This window comes from Ixodes scapularis, unplaced genomic scaffold (genome assembly GCF_016920785.2).
Source record: "Ixodes scapularis isolate PalLabHiFi unplaced genomic scaffold, ASM1692078v2 PGA_scaffold1__304_contigs__length_218370807, whole genome shotgun sequence".
NCBI lineage: Eukaryota > Metazoa > Arthropoda > Arachnida > Ixodida > Ixodidae > Ixodes > Ixodes scapularis.
Window position 1 is genome coordinate 102,945,465 of NW_024609846.1, and position 16,036 is coordinate 102,961,500.

General features: G+C 48.5%; 1 protein-coding gene and 1 pseudogene across 1 annotated transcript in view; both read right to left on the minus strand.

Annotated features, from left to right (window-relative positions):
• LOC8031338 (NAD kinase) overlaps positions 1-16,036 on the minus strand; it is a 292,525-nt gene that overhangs the window by 129,195 nt on the left and 147,294 nt on the right. The gene's annotated exons all lie outside the window — the stretch shown is intronic.
• LOC120842161 lies at positions 9,040-11,186 on the minus strand (annotated as a pseudogene).

Below are 16,036 nucleotides of genomic sequence, written 5' to 3' on the forward strand. Positions count from 1 at the left end.
ATTAAGTTACTTTGTTTTAGAAAAGAAACGAGTAAGTACTTAGCTACTTTTAGGGCCAAGTAAGGAGTAACGGTATTTTTTTTTTTACTGTTAAGGAGTGACATGTACAACAACACCGTTTAAACAGCCCCGTTTTAATCCCAACATGAGTATGCGTCTATTGCGACAAAGGCAGATAGGCAACCCGAAAAACAACTAAACAATATGACACGTCGCTTTGAGACTAGCAGCATGAAAAAGGACAAAATCTTGAAGTTTCAAGGAAGCAAGGATGGAATCACGCGCCCAGAGAACCCTGATTTAGCGGACGATTTTTTTTTAGTTTTCTACCCTCAACGTCTGTCGATGACCCAGAGGAACTAACGCCGTTTCTCCTGGTGCCGGTGGGTACCCGCTGTCCACAATGAAGGTTCAGTACCCTAAGATTCACCAGCACTTCGTGAAGCACAACACTGCCGTTCCTTCGAGCGCGTCAGTAGAAAGACTTTTCAAGGTCATCGGAGATATCTTCTCAAGGAAGCGCGGAAACATGACTGATGAAAACTTCGAGAGGCAGCTACTGCTGAAGTGCAACGACTACCAAGAAGAAAACAATAAACCGTGAAACCAAAGGAGTTGTCGGTCGTCAAAGTAACGAGAAAGGTATCTAGTTAATTTAAAGTACAGTAGCGCAGCGCGTTTTTTTTTTGTTATTTTTTTTTTTGAGAATCGGAACCGAGTAACGTATTCACTTACTTTATGAGCAAGTGGCGAGTAATGGCATTTAGTTACTTTTTTAGGGTAACGTATTCATGTCTGCACTGGTTACATACAGTACCCAACTTCTGAGGCAGCGAAGCCACTTTGCCTCCTCGGTGCCGACAGGGCAACAAAGTTATGTAGCATTTACTTCCTACTGAATTGCGCCATAGACCATTACGCCGCTTACAAAATCCAAATCCCAACGTAATTTCTGCAGCTGAGAACGCGCCTTTATTGATGCACATTCCGCTTTTGATTTTCGGATGTCACAGTGACAAATAGCACATTATGGCAAATAACGTATAAAGTAGGACGCTACAAATATGCCGGCCAGATATCTCTTCTTTCACTGACATCAGAGGGCTGTCCTCCTGAGCTCATCGACCGTTCCAGAATTTGTGACGCCCTCATCGTCTTATCGGTGCGTAATGATGATCCAATGTGTACGGCACGTGAAATATTAACGATGAATGAAAAAAAATTAAGTTTATGTTGGTTTGACATCTTATAGTAATAATATAATATCTTAATTTGTCTCTGTAGAGCCGCGACACCGCGCTTATCCATCCGGTCGACGCGGAAAGCGCGAGAGCCCTCTCGCGATCAAAGTCTTAAATCTAGTAAGTCCGTGACACTTCAGCGCCCCAAAAAAATTAGGTATACACCTGCTATAAATTACCACCGTTTGTATGCTTAATTTTGCGGACCTAAATACGCATCACGCGTGTTGCGCTTCTCAGCCGAGCGATTATCAATTGGTTAACAATCCTTAAGGGGCGATTTTTGTACTTGGCACAAATACCCCTTAAAACGGATCCCTGACGTTAATGACCTATGAAACACTGGTTCGTTTTTCACCCCACGCAATAGAAGTCATAAAAAAATTAAAGAAAAACGAGCAGCGTTTAGCCCCTCAACTCGCAGCCAGAACAAGCGGCCACGTGATCTGGAGCCGATTATATGCCGCCAATGTTGATCATAGCCACGCACTAGGGTTGGCAAAGCGCAGGACACGCGCTGAGTCTCAGGCATTGTTATGGCTCGGCTCACTGTCGTCGTTGCAGCGATTGGACACGGGCCACTACCCAAATGCTTCTCGAGCTAGTAATTATTACGAGCCCAAATCAAGTGGCCACGCAATGCTCGGGTCCAGTCTATGAACCGCATTCAAATATCGTCACTTGGGAGTACTTCAATCCCTACGTTACGTCATCAAATTTTGCAAAGGAGAGATTGAACGAAAATGATAGATTTTGTACTTGAAATAACACCGCAACAAAAGAGTTTCTTGGCCAGTGGCGTTGGGTGCGGGTATCCTTAAGTCCCACTAGTGCCAGTAAGCTCGTGTAAAGTGAAAAACATTCAAATTGAATGTCGTTGCACCGCTCCTTTAGTAAAAATTGGATAGAACAAATTAATCGATTGCCTGACTTTGCCGGGCCATGTTCGACAATTTTAAAATTTACGAAAATTTCTGCTTTTATTCTGAGCAGAAGTCGCTATGTGACAAAATTCTTTGCCACGTGTTCGATGTATCGGCAATCACAATGTAGCTAAAACAAGTGTTTAGTACTTTGCAACAGAACTGAGCGCGCGTGCGCAGCTATGACGGCAGCACATTTACTCTGTGAATGGAGAAACATATTTTTACACAGATACAAAAAAAACAAAAAACGAACAAGAATCAGAGGTTGTGAATAGCTTGACGCAAGCCGCGCAAGCTGTAACGCGAAGCTACAAGCTTGTTTTTGAACACTTAAAAGTTTTTTTTAAATATAAAAATCAACTTCGAGTTGCAATTATTCCTTAGAAAGATCACCCACAAAAACATCATACATGTTTCTTTAATAAAGAAATCGTTCTCATCCGCCTTAAAGGTGAACTAACAAAGCCACTCCGCACTTTGACATACACTTTAAAAAAAAAAAAAAGAAAAGCCAGTGCGTCTACTTTTCCGCACAACACTCGGAGAGCCAATCACCGCAACTTATGGAGGCAGTTCAACGAATGGCGATGCCGAAACATATGCTTAGACCAAAAAACGCAGTCTGAGTTGTGACGTTACGCAATGCAAGCGTGACGTTTTGCATTACTTATTGTCTCAACTCAGGATGCGTTTTCTTTTTTTTTTTTTTTTTGTCTAAACATTTTTTGACATCGTTATTCGCTGAGCTGCTTCCGTAAGTTATGGTGATTGGCTCTCCGAGTGTTGTGCGGGAAAGTAGAAGCACAGGCTTTATTTAGGGTGATAGCAGCGTCGTCTGCTCGCATCCAACCAGCTCCATCAGAGGAGGGCGCCCGCGACGTGGCGTTACCAAAGCATCTCGTCACCGACTCATTGGTGGCCATAGCTGCGTGCGCGACTGCCGAGTGCGTGCTGATAGAAAGCTTCCACGGTTATTTTGCAACGTGCATTCCACACCATCAAGATCGCCGCTCCTACACTCTTAAAAAAGTTTATTCGTCTACTTTCACGCACAACACTTGGAGAGCCAATCACCGCAACTTGCGGAGGCAGCTCAGTGAATGACAATGCAGCCACATATGTTTAGACCAAAAACCGCAGTCTGAGTTGTGACATTAAGCAATGCAAAACGTCACGCTTGCATTGCTTAATGTCACAACTCAGACTGCGTTTTCTGGTCTAAACATATGTTTCGGCAGTGTCATTCGCTGAGCTGCCTCCGTAAGTTGCGGTGATTGGCTTTCCGAGTGTTGTGCGGGAAAGCAGACTCACAGGCGTTTTTTAGAGTGTAGCAGCCAATTAACGTGAGCTGGTTCTGAGCATGCGCCCTAAACAACGCCCTCAAATATGGCGTCCAGTGAAATCCCTCTGGCCGGTTCCATTTTCAGTGTTCGTGCGTGCGTGATTTGCTCGCTTTCCGAAGAGACGAACATGTGTGTGCTGGGCTGAGGACATCGCGCGCTGGGCTGGAAACTCGTAAGTATTGGAATGGTTAATATTGGGGGGGGGGGTACGAGGAACGCTTTCAGTACGAGGACACTCCATAGCGATTTTGGCGCGGCTGCAGCTCGTAACGAACGTTTCAAAGCTTCGAAGGCAGAAAAGGACCGAAATGCCGATGGCCAAGGCAACGTGGACCGATTAGCCAATCGCCTTGCGAGACTTTGGCCGTCTGTATATTTGTATGCTAGTATCCGCTTGTGTCCTGCTAGCAGGCACGAAAGGCAATGGCGTTACTTTTCCTGGATCCAGTGACTTTAAGTTGAGTAAGCGGAAAACGTAAAACAGCAAAAGGCAACCAGTAAACGAACTACCAACGTGTTTCGTATTTGAATTCGCAGAACATTCTGAATGTCACGTAGGTGTTAGCCTCGGTGAGAAGCTCGTTCGTAATCTCAAACCAAAACACCGCGAACACAAAATTATAAAAAGGAAAGAGCGACCGAAGGATCGAATGCGGTTTGTGCGGGCTGTGCGGTAGGTAGAAGACACCCTGGAGTTCGTTTCCCGAGCAGTGGACAAGACCAATTTGGCGCAGCGCATCAAGACGTCCTTGAGTCTTTTTTAGTTATCTTCTGCTGTACTTCTTGTGTGCGGGGTTGAGACGCTGCAAACATTATCGGTCGCTCGTCCGTATCACCAAAAAAAAAATACGCAAAAACATATTTTACTTCGTTCCAACTATATGCCGCTTCGTTGATCCGAATCGCTGGTGGGCTTTCGGGCTGCTTTCTTTGTGAAAGGAGGACGCCATACTCGATCATAAAAGGGTGTAATTCAAAAGAGGCGGACGGTTGAATTGTTCCGCGGGGCATGCCTGCCAAACCAGCGCAAGGATGAAAGGGGATGTCTTTTACGCTTATTTTCGCTAGATGAGAGTTTTCGACGGCTGTTTGGTATGAGGCAGGACGCCCGACCGTCTGTTTGAAGAATGTCATCATAATTGTTGGTAAACGGGGACGTGTTTACGCTTTTCGAACGTAATGACGCAGTTTTCTTTTATTTCATTTTTTTTTTTTTGCACCTGCCGATTCGTGTCGTTAAAATGCTAGCTTATATACATCTTTCCCCCGCGTATATTATATGTCGCTTGGAAAGTTTTGGAGGAGTCAAATTTCTTAATCATTCTTTTAGGTTTTATAACTTCGAAAAAAATCAACATGTATGAAAAAAAAAATTAAGTGCGAGAACGAGTTGATGTAATTGAATAAAAACATATTGAAACTGAGGGGGAAAAAAGATCAGGACAAGCACTAAGTTTTAACGCCTTTCTGACTCAGACTTCCTGTTAGTGCTGTTGCTTTCGTCTTAGTTTCGGGGTTCTCCGTAATGACACGTCTATTTAACGTAATATCCATTCGAAAATCAATGCATCTTGACCAACTTTCTGCTAGATTATAAGTGCCATTTGGATAAAATTCTGCACTTCGATATTTAGCGACAACTCAAGGAACGCAGGACGTGGCCTATCTTATGATCGCGCTTCTTGGGCTGTGATTCGTCCTTCGATGCACTGACCGGCTCAGGCCGAAATATCATTGACTGCTGAAGGATAATAAGATGCTATACGGAGCGCAAGTTCGTCTGCTTCTTTCACGGGGGTGACTGTGACGTCAGAACACCGAGCTCTGATTGGCCCTGATTGCAACGATAGTGGGTCAAGGCAGCTAGCATTGAAGTCTACCCACTATCCTTTCAGTCAGAGCCAATCAGCTCCCTGTTCTGACGTCACCACTGCTACCCCTGCGCAAGAAGCAGACGAAATTGCGCTCCGCATAGGAATTCGCCGCGCCTTGAGTGTCTTAATCCGTCATGTGACCATAATGTTAATCAAAGAGAGCATATGCGGGCGCGCATGGCCGTGCACAAGTGTGAAACTCGTTTTATAGACCAATGCCGGCTGCATCTGTGCTATTTTTGGCGCATGTTTTTTTTTTTTAATTTTCTTGCGGTGCGATTTTGCAGTAATGGCGTTTATATAGCTTTTAGCCGCCTTTCTGACTGAGCAGCTTTATTAGGATAGAAAAATGACACCAGGGAAGGACGGTCTCACACGATGAAAACGTAACCATATATTCGTGGCTGAAAAACACGCAGAAACGCACAAAACTGCATCTCCTAAAGCTCCAAAGGATGACAAACGACAAATCGGGGGGTTGTGTGTATGTTTATGCCGCCTAGCATTGGAGACAAGTCGCCCGTCTGCCTCAACGGGCGACTTGTCTCCAGGCTGTAGATGAGAAATTTAGCCGGTGCAGTACAAACCGCTGGCCTGGGGTCTTTAACGTGCATCACGCAGTAGTGATACACGACCGCACGCCGGTGCGATGCTCATCCAGATCGAAACGGGCAGGGGTGGAGATTGAACCCAGGATCCCTGGGTTCTTCAGTGCGAGCTTTCGCTCCACGTGCTCCAAGCTGGGGCCCTAAGCTGGATGCTTGGCGAAAACGACGGCGAGAAATCTGGCGGCCGCGATTGTCCAACGCCGCACTTGACCTTGGCGGCGGCCAATCATAGCCGCCGAATGTCTCGCCGACTTTTTCGCCAAGTGTCCAGATTAGGGCCCCTGGTGTGCGCTAGCCCACTCGGCCACCGATTCCCCCTCTTTTTTTTTGTATTTATTGCATGGAAAGGGTGACAGGACAAAACGTCAAGTATACAGTCCGGCAAAGTTATCAGTTATACAAATAACAATACAAACAATGAATCGGTTCCTGATCACATCAGATTATTGCGATCGGTTTACGCTCGAAAAATGACGAAAGGATTTTAAAAAAAGAATTACATAGCTCCCGACGAACGACACGCCGACCACAGGCCGCAAAAGCATAATGTTCCGAGCTTGTGAAAGCGGCACTTACGACGCTGTTTCAGCTTGCACTCCAACTACATTTTATTGTGTTTCTTGAGTGAAGAAAAACGCTTCGTTCTAACTCTATTAGAAACCAACAAGGAACCAAGACAACGGTGTGAACCAAACGAACGTCGAACCTTTAATGGCGGCTCGGGCGCTTGTGCTTTGAGTCCCTATATGGGGTGGCTGAGTTGCCAGACCATGATGCTGGTTCTGCCGTTACACCCCCCTTCTCTTAGGGCGGAACAACAACACTACAGTGAAGGCTGTTGACGGAAAGCTTCATCGTACGTGAGCCTGTGAGGTGGATGACGCACGCGTCGTAGCGTCCTTCTACTAGGGTCCGCCGGCGGCACAGTAACTCCCATTAGAGCTGGAGGCACAGTCGCTGGCACTGTGGTCGGTGACCGTGTTGTTGGCCTTGGGACCGCAGACGCCGTGTCCATCCCAGTAGGCTGGTCCCCGAATGAGGGTCTGGGTGTTGGAGCCAAGCATGCGGAGTCCTCCACTTCGCTGTCTTCCCCTTCAGGGGTAAAGTCCTCCTGGGTTGGAAGAAGGTGTCGTCGGTTCCTTCGCAGTGTTCTGCCCACTTTCGTGATGACCGGGTAGGATCTTGGGGCCACCAAGTCCTGAACTTTAGCCTTCGTTGCCCAGGAATTCTTTCCCCTGAGGCGAACCACCTTCCCTGGAGGGAGTGGCTGAAGCGGTCTTCTGCCCCGGCTGCTCTGCTGATGCTTGTGCACTGCATTTGGAGCTGGTCCAGTGAAGTGGGGCAGGCGCGACCTGATTCTTCTTCCCATCAAAAGTTCACTCCTTGATCGGTCGTCTTCCAGAGGCGAAGATCTGTAGTTGAGAGGCCCTTGCCTGTAATCTTCTTGTGCATGCTCTGATTTGTTCATGGTATTCTTGACTATCTGGACGCCTTTCTCGGCTAGACCATATCAGCACGGGAAGTGTTGACTTGAAGTGACGTGCCGAGAGTCGTATTTGAGCGCGAAAGCCCTAAAATCGCTAGAACTAAACTGGGGCCCATTGTCGGAGCACACTTCGATTGGTAGTCCATGCCTTGCGAAGATCGCCGACAGCGCATTGGCAACTGCATCTGTCGTGGTATGTGTAAGGTGCTCAACCTCGGAGAAATTCGAGTAGGCATCAAATGCAACTATGTCTGCCCGCCATACTGAAATAAGTCCACACCAACGCACGCCCATGGGCGAAGTGGCACTGCTCTCATCGACTGTAATTCTGCAGGTTGTTGATATGCATGATGCTTGCACGTTGAACAGTTTTTAACCATTTGTGCTATGTCCACTGACATTCCAGGCCAAAACATTAGAAGACGAGTCTTTGCTTTGCATTTGTTGACTCCCAAATGACCATCATGTAACCTTTTAAGCATCTCTTCTCTGAGCCTCTTCGAAATAACCACCTTTAGTCCTTTAAGAAGCACTCTTTGAACGACCGACATTTCTTCGGCGCATGACCTGTAGGGGAATGACTGAGGCAGCGTTCGGTGATCCTGAAGGCCGTTGATGACTTCCGACAATACCTTGTCCTCGGCTGTCGCTGCAGCGAGCTTGGTCATTGTGGTGTCGCTCACCATGTCTGACAGTGTTTCGACCGCATGCACTTCGGCATCATGTTTCTCAGGGACGGGTTGTGAGTCTCTAGGAGCCGGTGCGCGTGACAATGCATCTGCAAGTACTAGCTGCTTGCCCGGAACGAATTGAAACTTGTAGTCCTACTTCATCAGTCTGAGAGAAATGCGCTGGAGGCGAGGGGGCATGTCTCCTACATTCTTTTTTGCAATAGCGATAAGGGGTTGGTGGTCTATTTTTAAGGTTATGAATAGAGGCCGGATTTTTAGGCACTAAAAAAGCACGTTTTAGGCGCCAAAAATACGCGGCAAAAACAACGTTTTAGGCACTAAAAAGAATAAAATAGGCGCAATAAATTTTTAGATAAATGCTAATAATTTCAAGTGAAGACGTGAGCGAACTGTAAGCACGACAGGAAATCCAAAAATGTCATTGCTATGAGGCCACAATGGCAGTAACAGTTCAATTCAATTCAATTCTTTATTTTTCTCTCATAACAAGTTCTATACATTGACATTAGACGTGGAATTGCCCCGTAATACCTCTGGGCTAATGGCGATTAATTGGCTTAATTTCACAAGCGCATTGCTTACATACATGTTCAGATGCGAAAGTCACTCAAGCGTCGCATATTGTGAAACAGGCAGGAGAAACAATACTTGAAATATGGTAATACTGATTTATAAAAGCGCAAAGTTATGTCTGCCTGACGTAATTAAATTACAATAAAGCAAGAAAATAATAAATGCAAGATAGACAAGGTTTGTTAAGAAATTAACATGTTACGTAAGAACTTACGTACAAACTTTAGCAATTTTCTACAGGTACCTTAATTATACAGGCAAGACCTTTCAACACTGCCAAATACACATACGCTCATTCGAAATATAAATATTAAGAATTGTGTTTGGACAGAACGCGGAACCTAGTTTAAGAATCACTATGAAAATTATAGAAACAATAGGTAACTACCAGCATCTCCAGATTTCCGGGTTCAAAATTGTGCCTCTTGTCGCTGAGAATGAGTTTGTACGCGAAGAACGAACGCTCGACGTCGACAGATGTGATTGGTGCGTACTTATACTTGGGAAGATTCGATGGGTTAATTGACACTGGGATCCTACAGGGCTCACCAGCAAGGACTTCTGAAGCTTCTTTAAGGACAGAAAACCCCTTGTGTTTGTCCAAGACCGATTGCAGCTTCGCACGTGCCTTTTCGGCGACGGGTCCTTCGGGAACGGTGGCGATTCTTTCCTGTGCGTGGAAAATTAGCGCAACGTTCGTAACAACAGTTTCTCCCGCACTTTCAAGTTTTTTTATATAAATCCGCTAAGAACGTGAAGTTGGCGCAAAGGTACGCGAGGTCTCCTGGAAGGCTATTCACGGAGAGGACAGCTTGAGCCTTCGTGACTGCAACACTCTCGTCAATTGGAAGGCCGTTGATCACAGCCTTGATGTCCGAAAAGCAGCAGTTGTAGTAGTCAACAGCTTCTAGCCACGTTCCCCATCGTGTGGCGACGGGTTCTCGCAGTCCTCGACGATTGCTTGATGCGACGGTTCCTTTAGAGAATCAAACCCAACGGAAACACCAATGGAACCACCCAGATCCGTTGCATCACACCAGGGTTCCCGCGAGGGGAGGTGGGCGTAATTTTTCCCCATCACTTTCTTTGCCCCTGACGGTATCATAGTTCCCCTGGGGAGTAGAGTTGTGCGTCCACCGCCAAGTCCTGCGGGAAAGCCACCCGTAAAGCATGCAGAAGCCGCCGCTCCGGTTGCACCGGCGCAAAGGGAAGGGGGGGGGGGGGGGGGGGGAAGGGAGTGTTAAAAAGAGGACCAGGTTCAAACCCATAAAATTCAGAACAGTAAATATTTCCAGGTAGAATGAGTAAAGGTATCAAATTGCACTCGAAAGCGAAACTTGACGCTACATAGAGCTGATTTAGGCGCCAATTTGAGAAAAAAGGCATTTATAGGCATTTATCAGAGTTTAGGCACCAACACCCAAAATAGGCATTTATAGGCACTATAAAACCACCATAAAACCCATCCTTGACCTCCAATTCGTACTCATATATCGAAACGGGGCGATAGGAACGCAAGGAAAAAAATAGGCATTTGCCTAAAATCCGGTCTCTAGTTATGAGTCTTCAAAAAATGAAATCGCGAAACCGATCACAACCAAACGTGCTTCTCATGCTTCCTTTTCAATTTGGGAGTATCGAGATTCGCATTCTGTCAGCACTCGGGATCCATAAGCTACAGGCCCCCACTCTGTGTCATGGCGTTGAAAGAGAGCTGCGCCAAGGCCATAACTGGACACATCCGTGGACATTTTAGTCTCCAGTGCTTCATTGTAGAAGGCAATGACTGGTGCTGTGGTCAGCGAGGTTTTGAGGGTCTTCCACTCGTTGTCATGGTTGAGGGTCCACTCGAATACTGACCCCGTCTTGAGCAGGTTCCGTAGGAGGGTGGTCCGATCCGAGAATCTAGGCAGGTACTTGCTGAAATATGTGAACACACCCATCATGCGTTGAACATCCTTCTTGTCTTTGGGAGCTGGCATATTCACTACGCTGTCCACCAAGCTCTTTTCAGGCTGTACGCCAAGTGCACTGATCCTGCCTCCCAGGAAAACCACCTCCTTCACGCCAAACCGGCATTTCTCAATTTTCAAGGTGAGTCCTGCATGACTGGCCGCCCGTAGAGCTGTACGGAGTCGTGCCTTGTTGCAATCGACAACGGCAGAGCGGATGACATTTGCAATCGGCACGTCGGCCCGCCGATGGACGTCGGCGGCCTTGGTTCGTCGTCTCATGTTTCGCTCACGGGCGAGGCCCGTCGTCACATAATTCACCGCCGAAATAACGTGTCTTCAAAGCGTCGAGCCGGCCGAATGTCTGCCCCCCTTGGTACCCAAATGAGATACCCGGGCAAGGTCAACTCAGCGGACCTCGGACTCGAACATTACGCCAAACTCTCGCCCTGTCGACCCCAAGCCACCTGCAAGCTGGTGCATTGATGCATGGTGCCATCGAGTAAGACGACCTTTTCGGTGTGGTGTGCGCGGATGTGTGACGTAACTTGGACAGGGAGTCTTTCCGAGAAGGTGTGGGTGACGAAACTGGTGCACCGCCGCGATTGGTTGCCGCCCGACTGCATGGCAACCGAAATACTTTAAAAGCACTGAGCCCACCTAACTCGGAGAGCTCACCGATATCAAGACTCATAGCTGCGGCTAGCTGCTGTATAGCCAGAGCTCATTACTCTTCTGACATTTAAATAAAAGAGAGTTTTAATTATCGTCATCGTCGCCTGCTGAGATTCCTGCCCGAAGCTCCGTCCGGATCTGGACCCCAGCCGATCCTGGTCCATCCTGGGGACTCACATCGGCCGCGACAACTGGTGGCAGCGGTGGGATGGACTTGAGCGACGTCGGCTGTGGGGAGTGGTGAGTGCTCGACTTGACTCGTAGGGACGCCAGATTTCCAGCCGGGGTAGTCTAGGACTGGTGGTGGGGCTGTACTCGAGCAGGGTTTTGCTGGACAGCCATAGAGCGGGTTCAAGTCACACTCGATATGGATCTCGAGCAGCTGCTTATACGCAGCTGCTGCGCGTCTGCTAATGTGCGTATACCTCACACATTAACAGCAAGTCCGGCTTATAAGTCGGACTTGCTGTTAATGTGTGAGGAGTTGGGGATCGATGCCAGGAAAATTCAACGAAAACCACTCCTCGTGAAGGCAATCCAAGCCCTAGGTGCTGACGATAAAGATTTGAACGAGTGCTGGGAATTAATCAAAGAGAGGCGCGAAGCAGCTAAAGTCAAGGAAGAGCGCGAGGCGGAAGAGCGGAGGAGCGACGCTGCTGAGCAAAAAGCCAAAAAGGAACGCGAAGCGGCCGTGGAGATGAAACGCTTGGAACTGGAAATGAAACTCCTCGAGGTGGATCAGGCAGTAAGGGGCGTCTCGAAACCTGGCGAAGTGAAGGCTTTAAAAATTAAAGACCTAATGCAGCCTTTCAAGGTGGGTGAGGATATTGGTCTTTTTCTGGTAAATTTTAAAAGGATCGTGCAACAGGATCGGGTGGTCACGTGATACATGGCCTCAGCTCTTGCTCACGTTGCTGCCTTGTGAAGTGGCACAGGTTGTCGCCAGACTTAGCCCGGAGGAGGCAGCAGACTATGACGCGGTCGAGCTCGGCCTTCAGAAAAAAGTATCGCTTATCGAAGGAGGCTTTCCGGCAGCGTTTCCGGGTACCAGAAAAAAAGCCGAAGAGTCATACATTGAATTCGCTTACAATCTTAGGTAAAACTTGGTAGAATGGCTTAAAAGTGCGGAGGTCTACGGTAACCACGACGGCGTTGTCGAGTGCTTCGGGCTCGAACAACTGTACAAGGGCATGCCGGAGGTAATGCGATACTGGGTTCAGGATACAAATCCTGACACGACACAAAAGGCTGCCGAGCTGGCTGAAGAGTTTGTGGCACGCCGCAGTAGCCAGAAAGACGATACCCCAGAACGTAAGTTTCCAGGTGCGCGCGGAGGTTCCCGCGGAAAATATTGTAAGCCACGCTCCGAGGAAGACAAGACGGAGCCAAAGGACTCCGTAAAGGGCGCTCAGGAGTCAAAGGCCGCGGGAGGCGGAGAGGCAGGAGAGGAGAACCGTCGCGCGGAGAAACAAGGTCGGGCAGACAAAACAACAAAAAAACAATTTGAGACGAGACAGCCCATGCGTTGTTTCCCTGCAACGAGACGGGTCATATGGCGGCTGGTTGTCGAAAGCCTCGGGTGGTTTTCTCGTACCTTCGTAAAGATGACGAGAATGACAGGCTGCTCGAGCCTTATCTCCACGACCTCCCCGTGAACGGCGAGCCCTGCAAGGTGCTCAGGGACCGCCGCCACGTTGGACGTCGTGCACCCTTCGCTCGTGCAAGCGGACCACTACACTGGTGAGTGTGCGTGGATACGGCAGGTGATGGAACAGCAGAGCGTCTGTCTGCCGGTAGCCAGGATGACGATTCAAGGTCCATTCGGCACACTGGAGACGGAGGCTGCGGTTTCAGCTAACCTACTACCCCAGTATCCGTACCTCTTTTCTAATAAATCGGACTAAAAACTGCGTAGAATGGGAAAGCGTTTGACCGAGGGGGTAGTGCAATGGCACTAACTCGGTCGAAAGCGCGGGAGCTTGCTAGCCAGCTTAGATACAATGAGCAACCCGAAACCTCCGAGGACGTGGTGTGGACTGGGGACGCTGGGCAGGCAAGAGAGACGCAGTCCGAACCCTACGACGAAGGAGAGGACTCTCCAGGCTCAGATGAGTCCTCATATTGTGACGTTTTGGAAATGGCTGAGGGTCGCGTTGTTCCTCCAGTCACTTCTAGGTTACAGAGTCTACCGAGAGTGGGGACGGCGAGCTTGCAATTCGAACAGAAAAGTGACCCCAGTCTCAAGATACTCTCCAATACACAGAGGGAAGGGGTAGCCCGGAAAAACATTACGTTTTACGAGAACGGGTGTCTCCTTCATCGAAAATACGAGGACAGGCGGGGAAGGGTTTATGATCAACTCGTAGTGCCTTCCAAGTACCGCTCCGACCTCCTGTATGTGGCGTATGAAAATCCTTGGTCAGGGCATCTCGGTACAAAGAAACTAAAGAGCGATTACTTCAAGAGCATTATTGGCCAGGGTGTTTTCCAGTTGTTAAAAAAACACGTGAAGTCATGTAGCGTGTGCCAGGTCGTCGGGAAGGAGAACGACAAGTGGAAGGCCCCTCTAAAATTGGCCCCGTTGATTTTTGAGCCTTTCAAGCGCCTGGTAGTGGACACGGTAGCGCCCTTGCCCGTCACTGAGTCAGGGTACAAGTACCTTCTTACAACGATTTGTACTGCCACTAAGTTTCCGGAGGCGGTGCCTCTTAAAAGCTTGAGCTCAACGGAAGTGGTCGACGTTTTCCTGACTGTATTTGCCAGAGTAGGTTTCCCTGCGGAGCTCCAGAGCGATCAGGGTAGCGTTTTTCCGAGTGCTTCGACGACGACCTTCCTTGAGCGGTGCGGTATTAAGATTATTCATAGTTCCGTCCACCACCCGCAATCAAACAGTGTGGAACGGTGCCATGTAACACTGAAGCGGGTCCTCTGAGCACTGACTCAGGAACACAAGCGGGATTGGGAGCGCTGTTTGCACGCAGCGATGTTCGCCTTGCGTTCGGCTCAGCACGAATCTACGGGTTTCAGTCCCGCAGAGTTGGTGTACGGTAGAGCGCTGCGTTCTCTGATGCGTATGTTACGCGAGTGTTGGGAAGAAGGTGGAGAGGGCACGACAGTTGTAGAGTACGTCCTCGAATTACTTGAACGCTTGCATGTTACTAGAAAAATTGCCGAGGGCAACATGTCGGCAGCGCAGCTCAGGGCGAAAACATGCTATGATAAAACGGCCCGTAAAAGAACGTTCAAGGTGAACGACAAGGTGATGCTTCTAAGGAGTTCAAGACAAAATAAGCTCGAAGTGCACTGGGAAGGTCCGGCAGAGGTTTTCCAGAAACTATCCGATACGAATTATGCTGTCAAAATGAAGGGGAAGCGAAAGGAAGTCAAAATTTATCACACAAACCTAATGAAGCCATTTTTCGAACCCGAAGAAATTGCTTTCATGACCTTGAATGCGCCGGAAGAAGGAAACGCTGCAAATCCCGCCTTTAAGGGGGGCGTCTGTGGCCGAGAAGGTGGACGACGTGACGCGGAAGGCGGTAAAGACGGAAGAGCTGGAACCTGCGCAGATTGAAGGTCTAAAACAGCTTTTGACAGAGCTCCAGGACGTCTTTTCAGATCGACCGGGTAAAACCACCTGGGTCACTCATGATATCGAGCTTATCTCTGACCAGCCCGTCAGGGCAAAGCCCTACATAGTGTCTCCTAGGCAGCGAAACTTAATTAAGACTGAGATCGATAAAATGCCTGAACTGGGAGTGATAAAACCCGGAGAAAGTGACTACACGTCTCCCTTGATCATGGTCGAGGTTCTGGGTAAAAATTCGCGTCCTTGCATCGACTATCGTCGGCTCAACTCGATAACCAAGGACCAAATCTACCCGATACCGAACATCGAGGAGCGTATCGAGACAGTAAGCAGTGCCAAATCTACCTCCAGACTTGATTTGGTTCGGGGATATTGGCAGGTGCCCCTTACAGAGCGTGCTAGTCGGTTCTCTGCTTTTGTTTCTCCGTTTGGCACTTTTCGACCCCTGATGCTGAGTCTCGGGTTAAAGAATGCTCCCTTTTGTTTCTCCAGTTTGATGGATCGGGTGCTGCAGGCACTTGGCGATTTTGCCTTGCCACACTTAGATGACATCACTATTTTTTCTAGCAGCTGGGAAGGTAACGTCGATCACCTGCGGGCAGCGTTCACCCGACTCCGGGGGCCGGTCTTACAGTGAAGGCGGAGAAGTGCCAGTTGGGTAGAGCCGAGGTCACGTATCTGGGCCATGCTGTATGACAAGGATTTCGTCGTCCGTCCGAAATTAAGATTGAAGCCGTAGCAAACTATCCCGGACCTAAAACTAAAACTGATATCAGAGCGTTTCTCGGGCTTACCGGGTATTATCAGCGAAACATCCGCGGTTACTCGGATTTGGCTAGCCCGCTCACTGACGCGCTTTGAAAAACACAACCTTCGCTCGTCGTCTGGGACGAACCAAAACAAAAAGCGTTTGACGCACTGAAAGCGGCACTTACTAGACAGCCCGTTCTCATGGCTCCTGGTTACGAAAGCCGTTTGTCGTTCAGTGTGATGCCAGTGACCGAGGAATGGGAGTTCTGTTATGCCAGAGGGATAACGAGAGCAGTGAGCACCCTGTCTTGTACGTAAGCCGAAAGC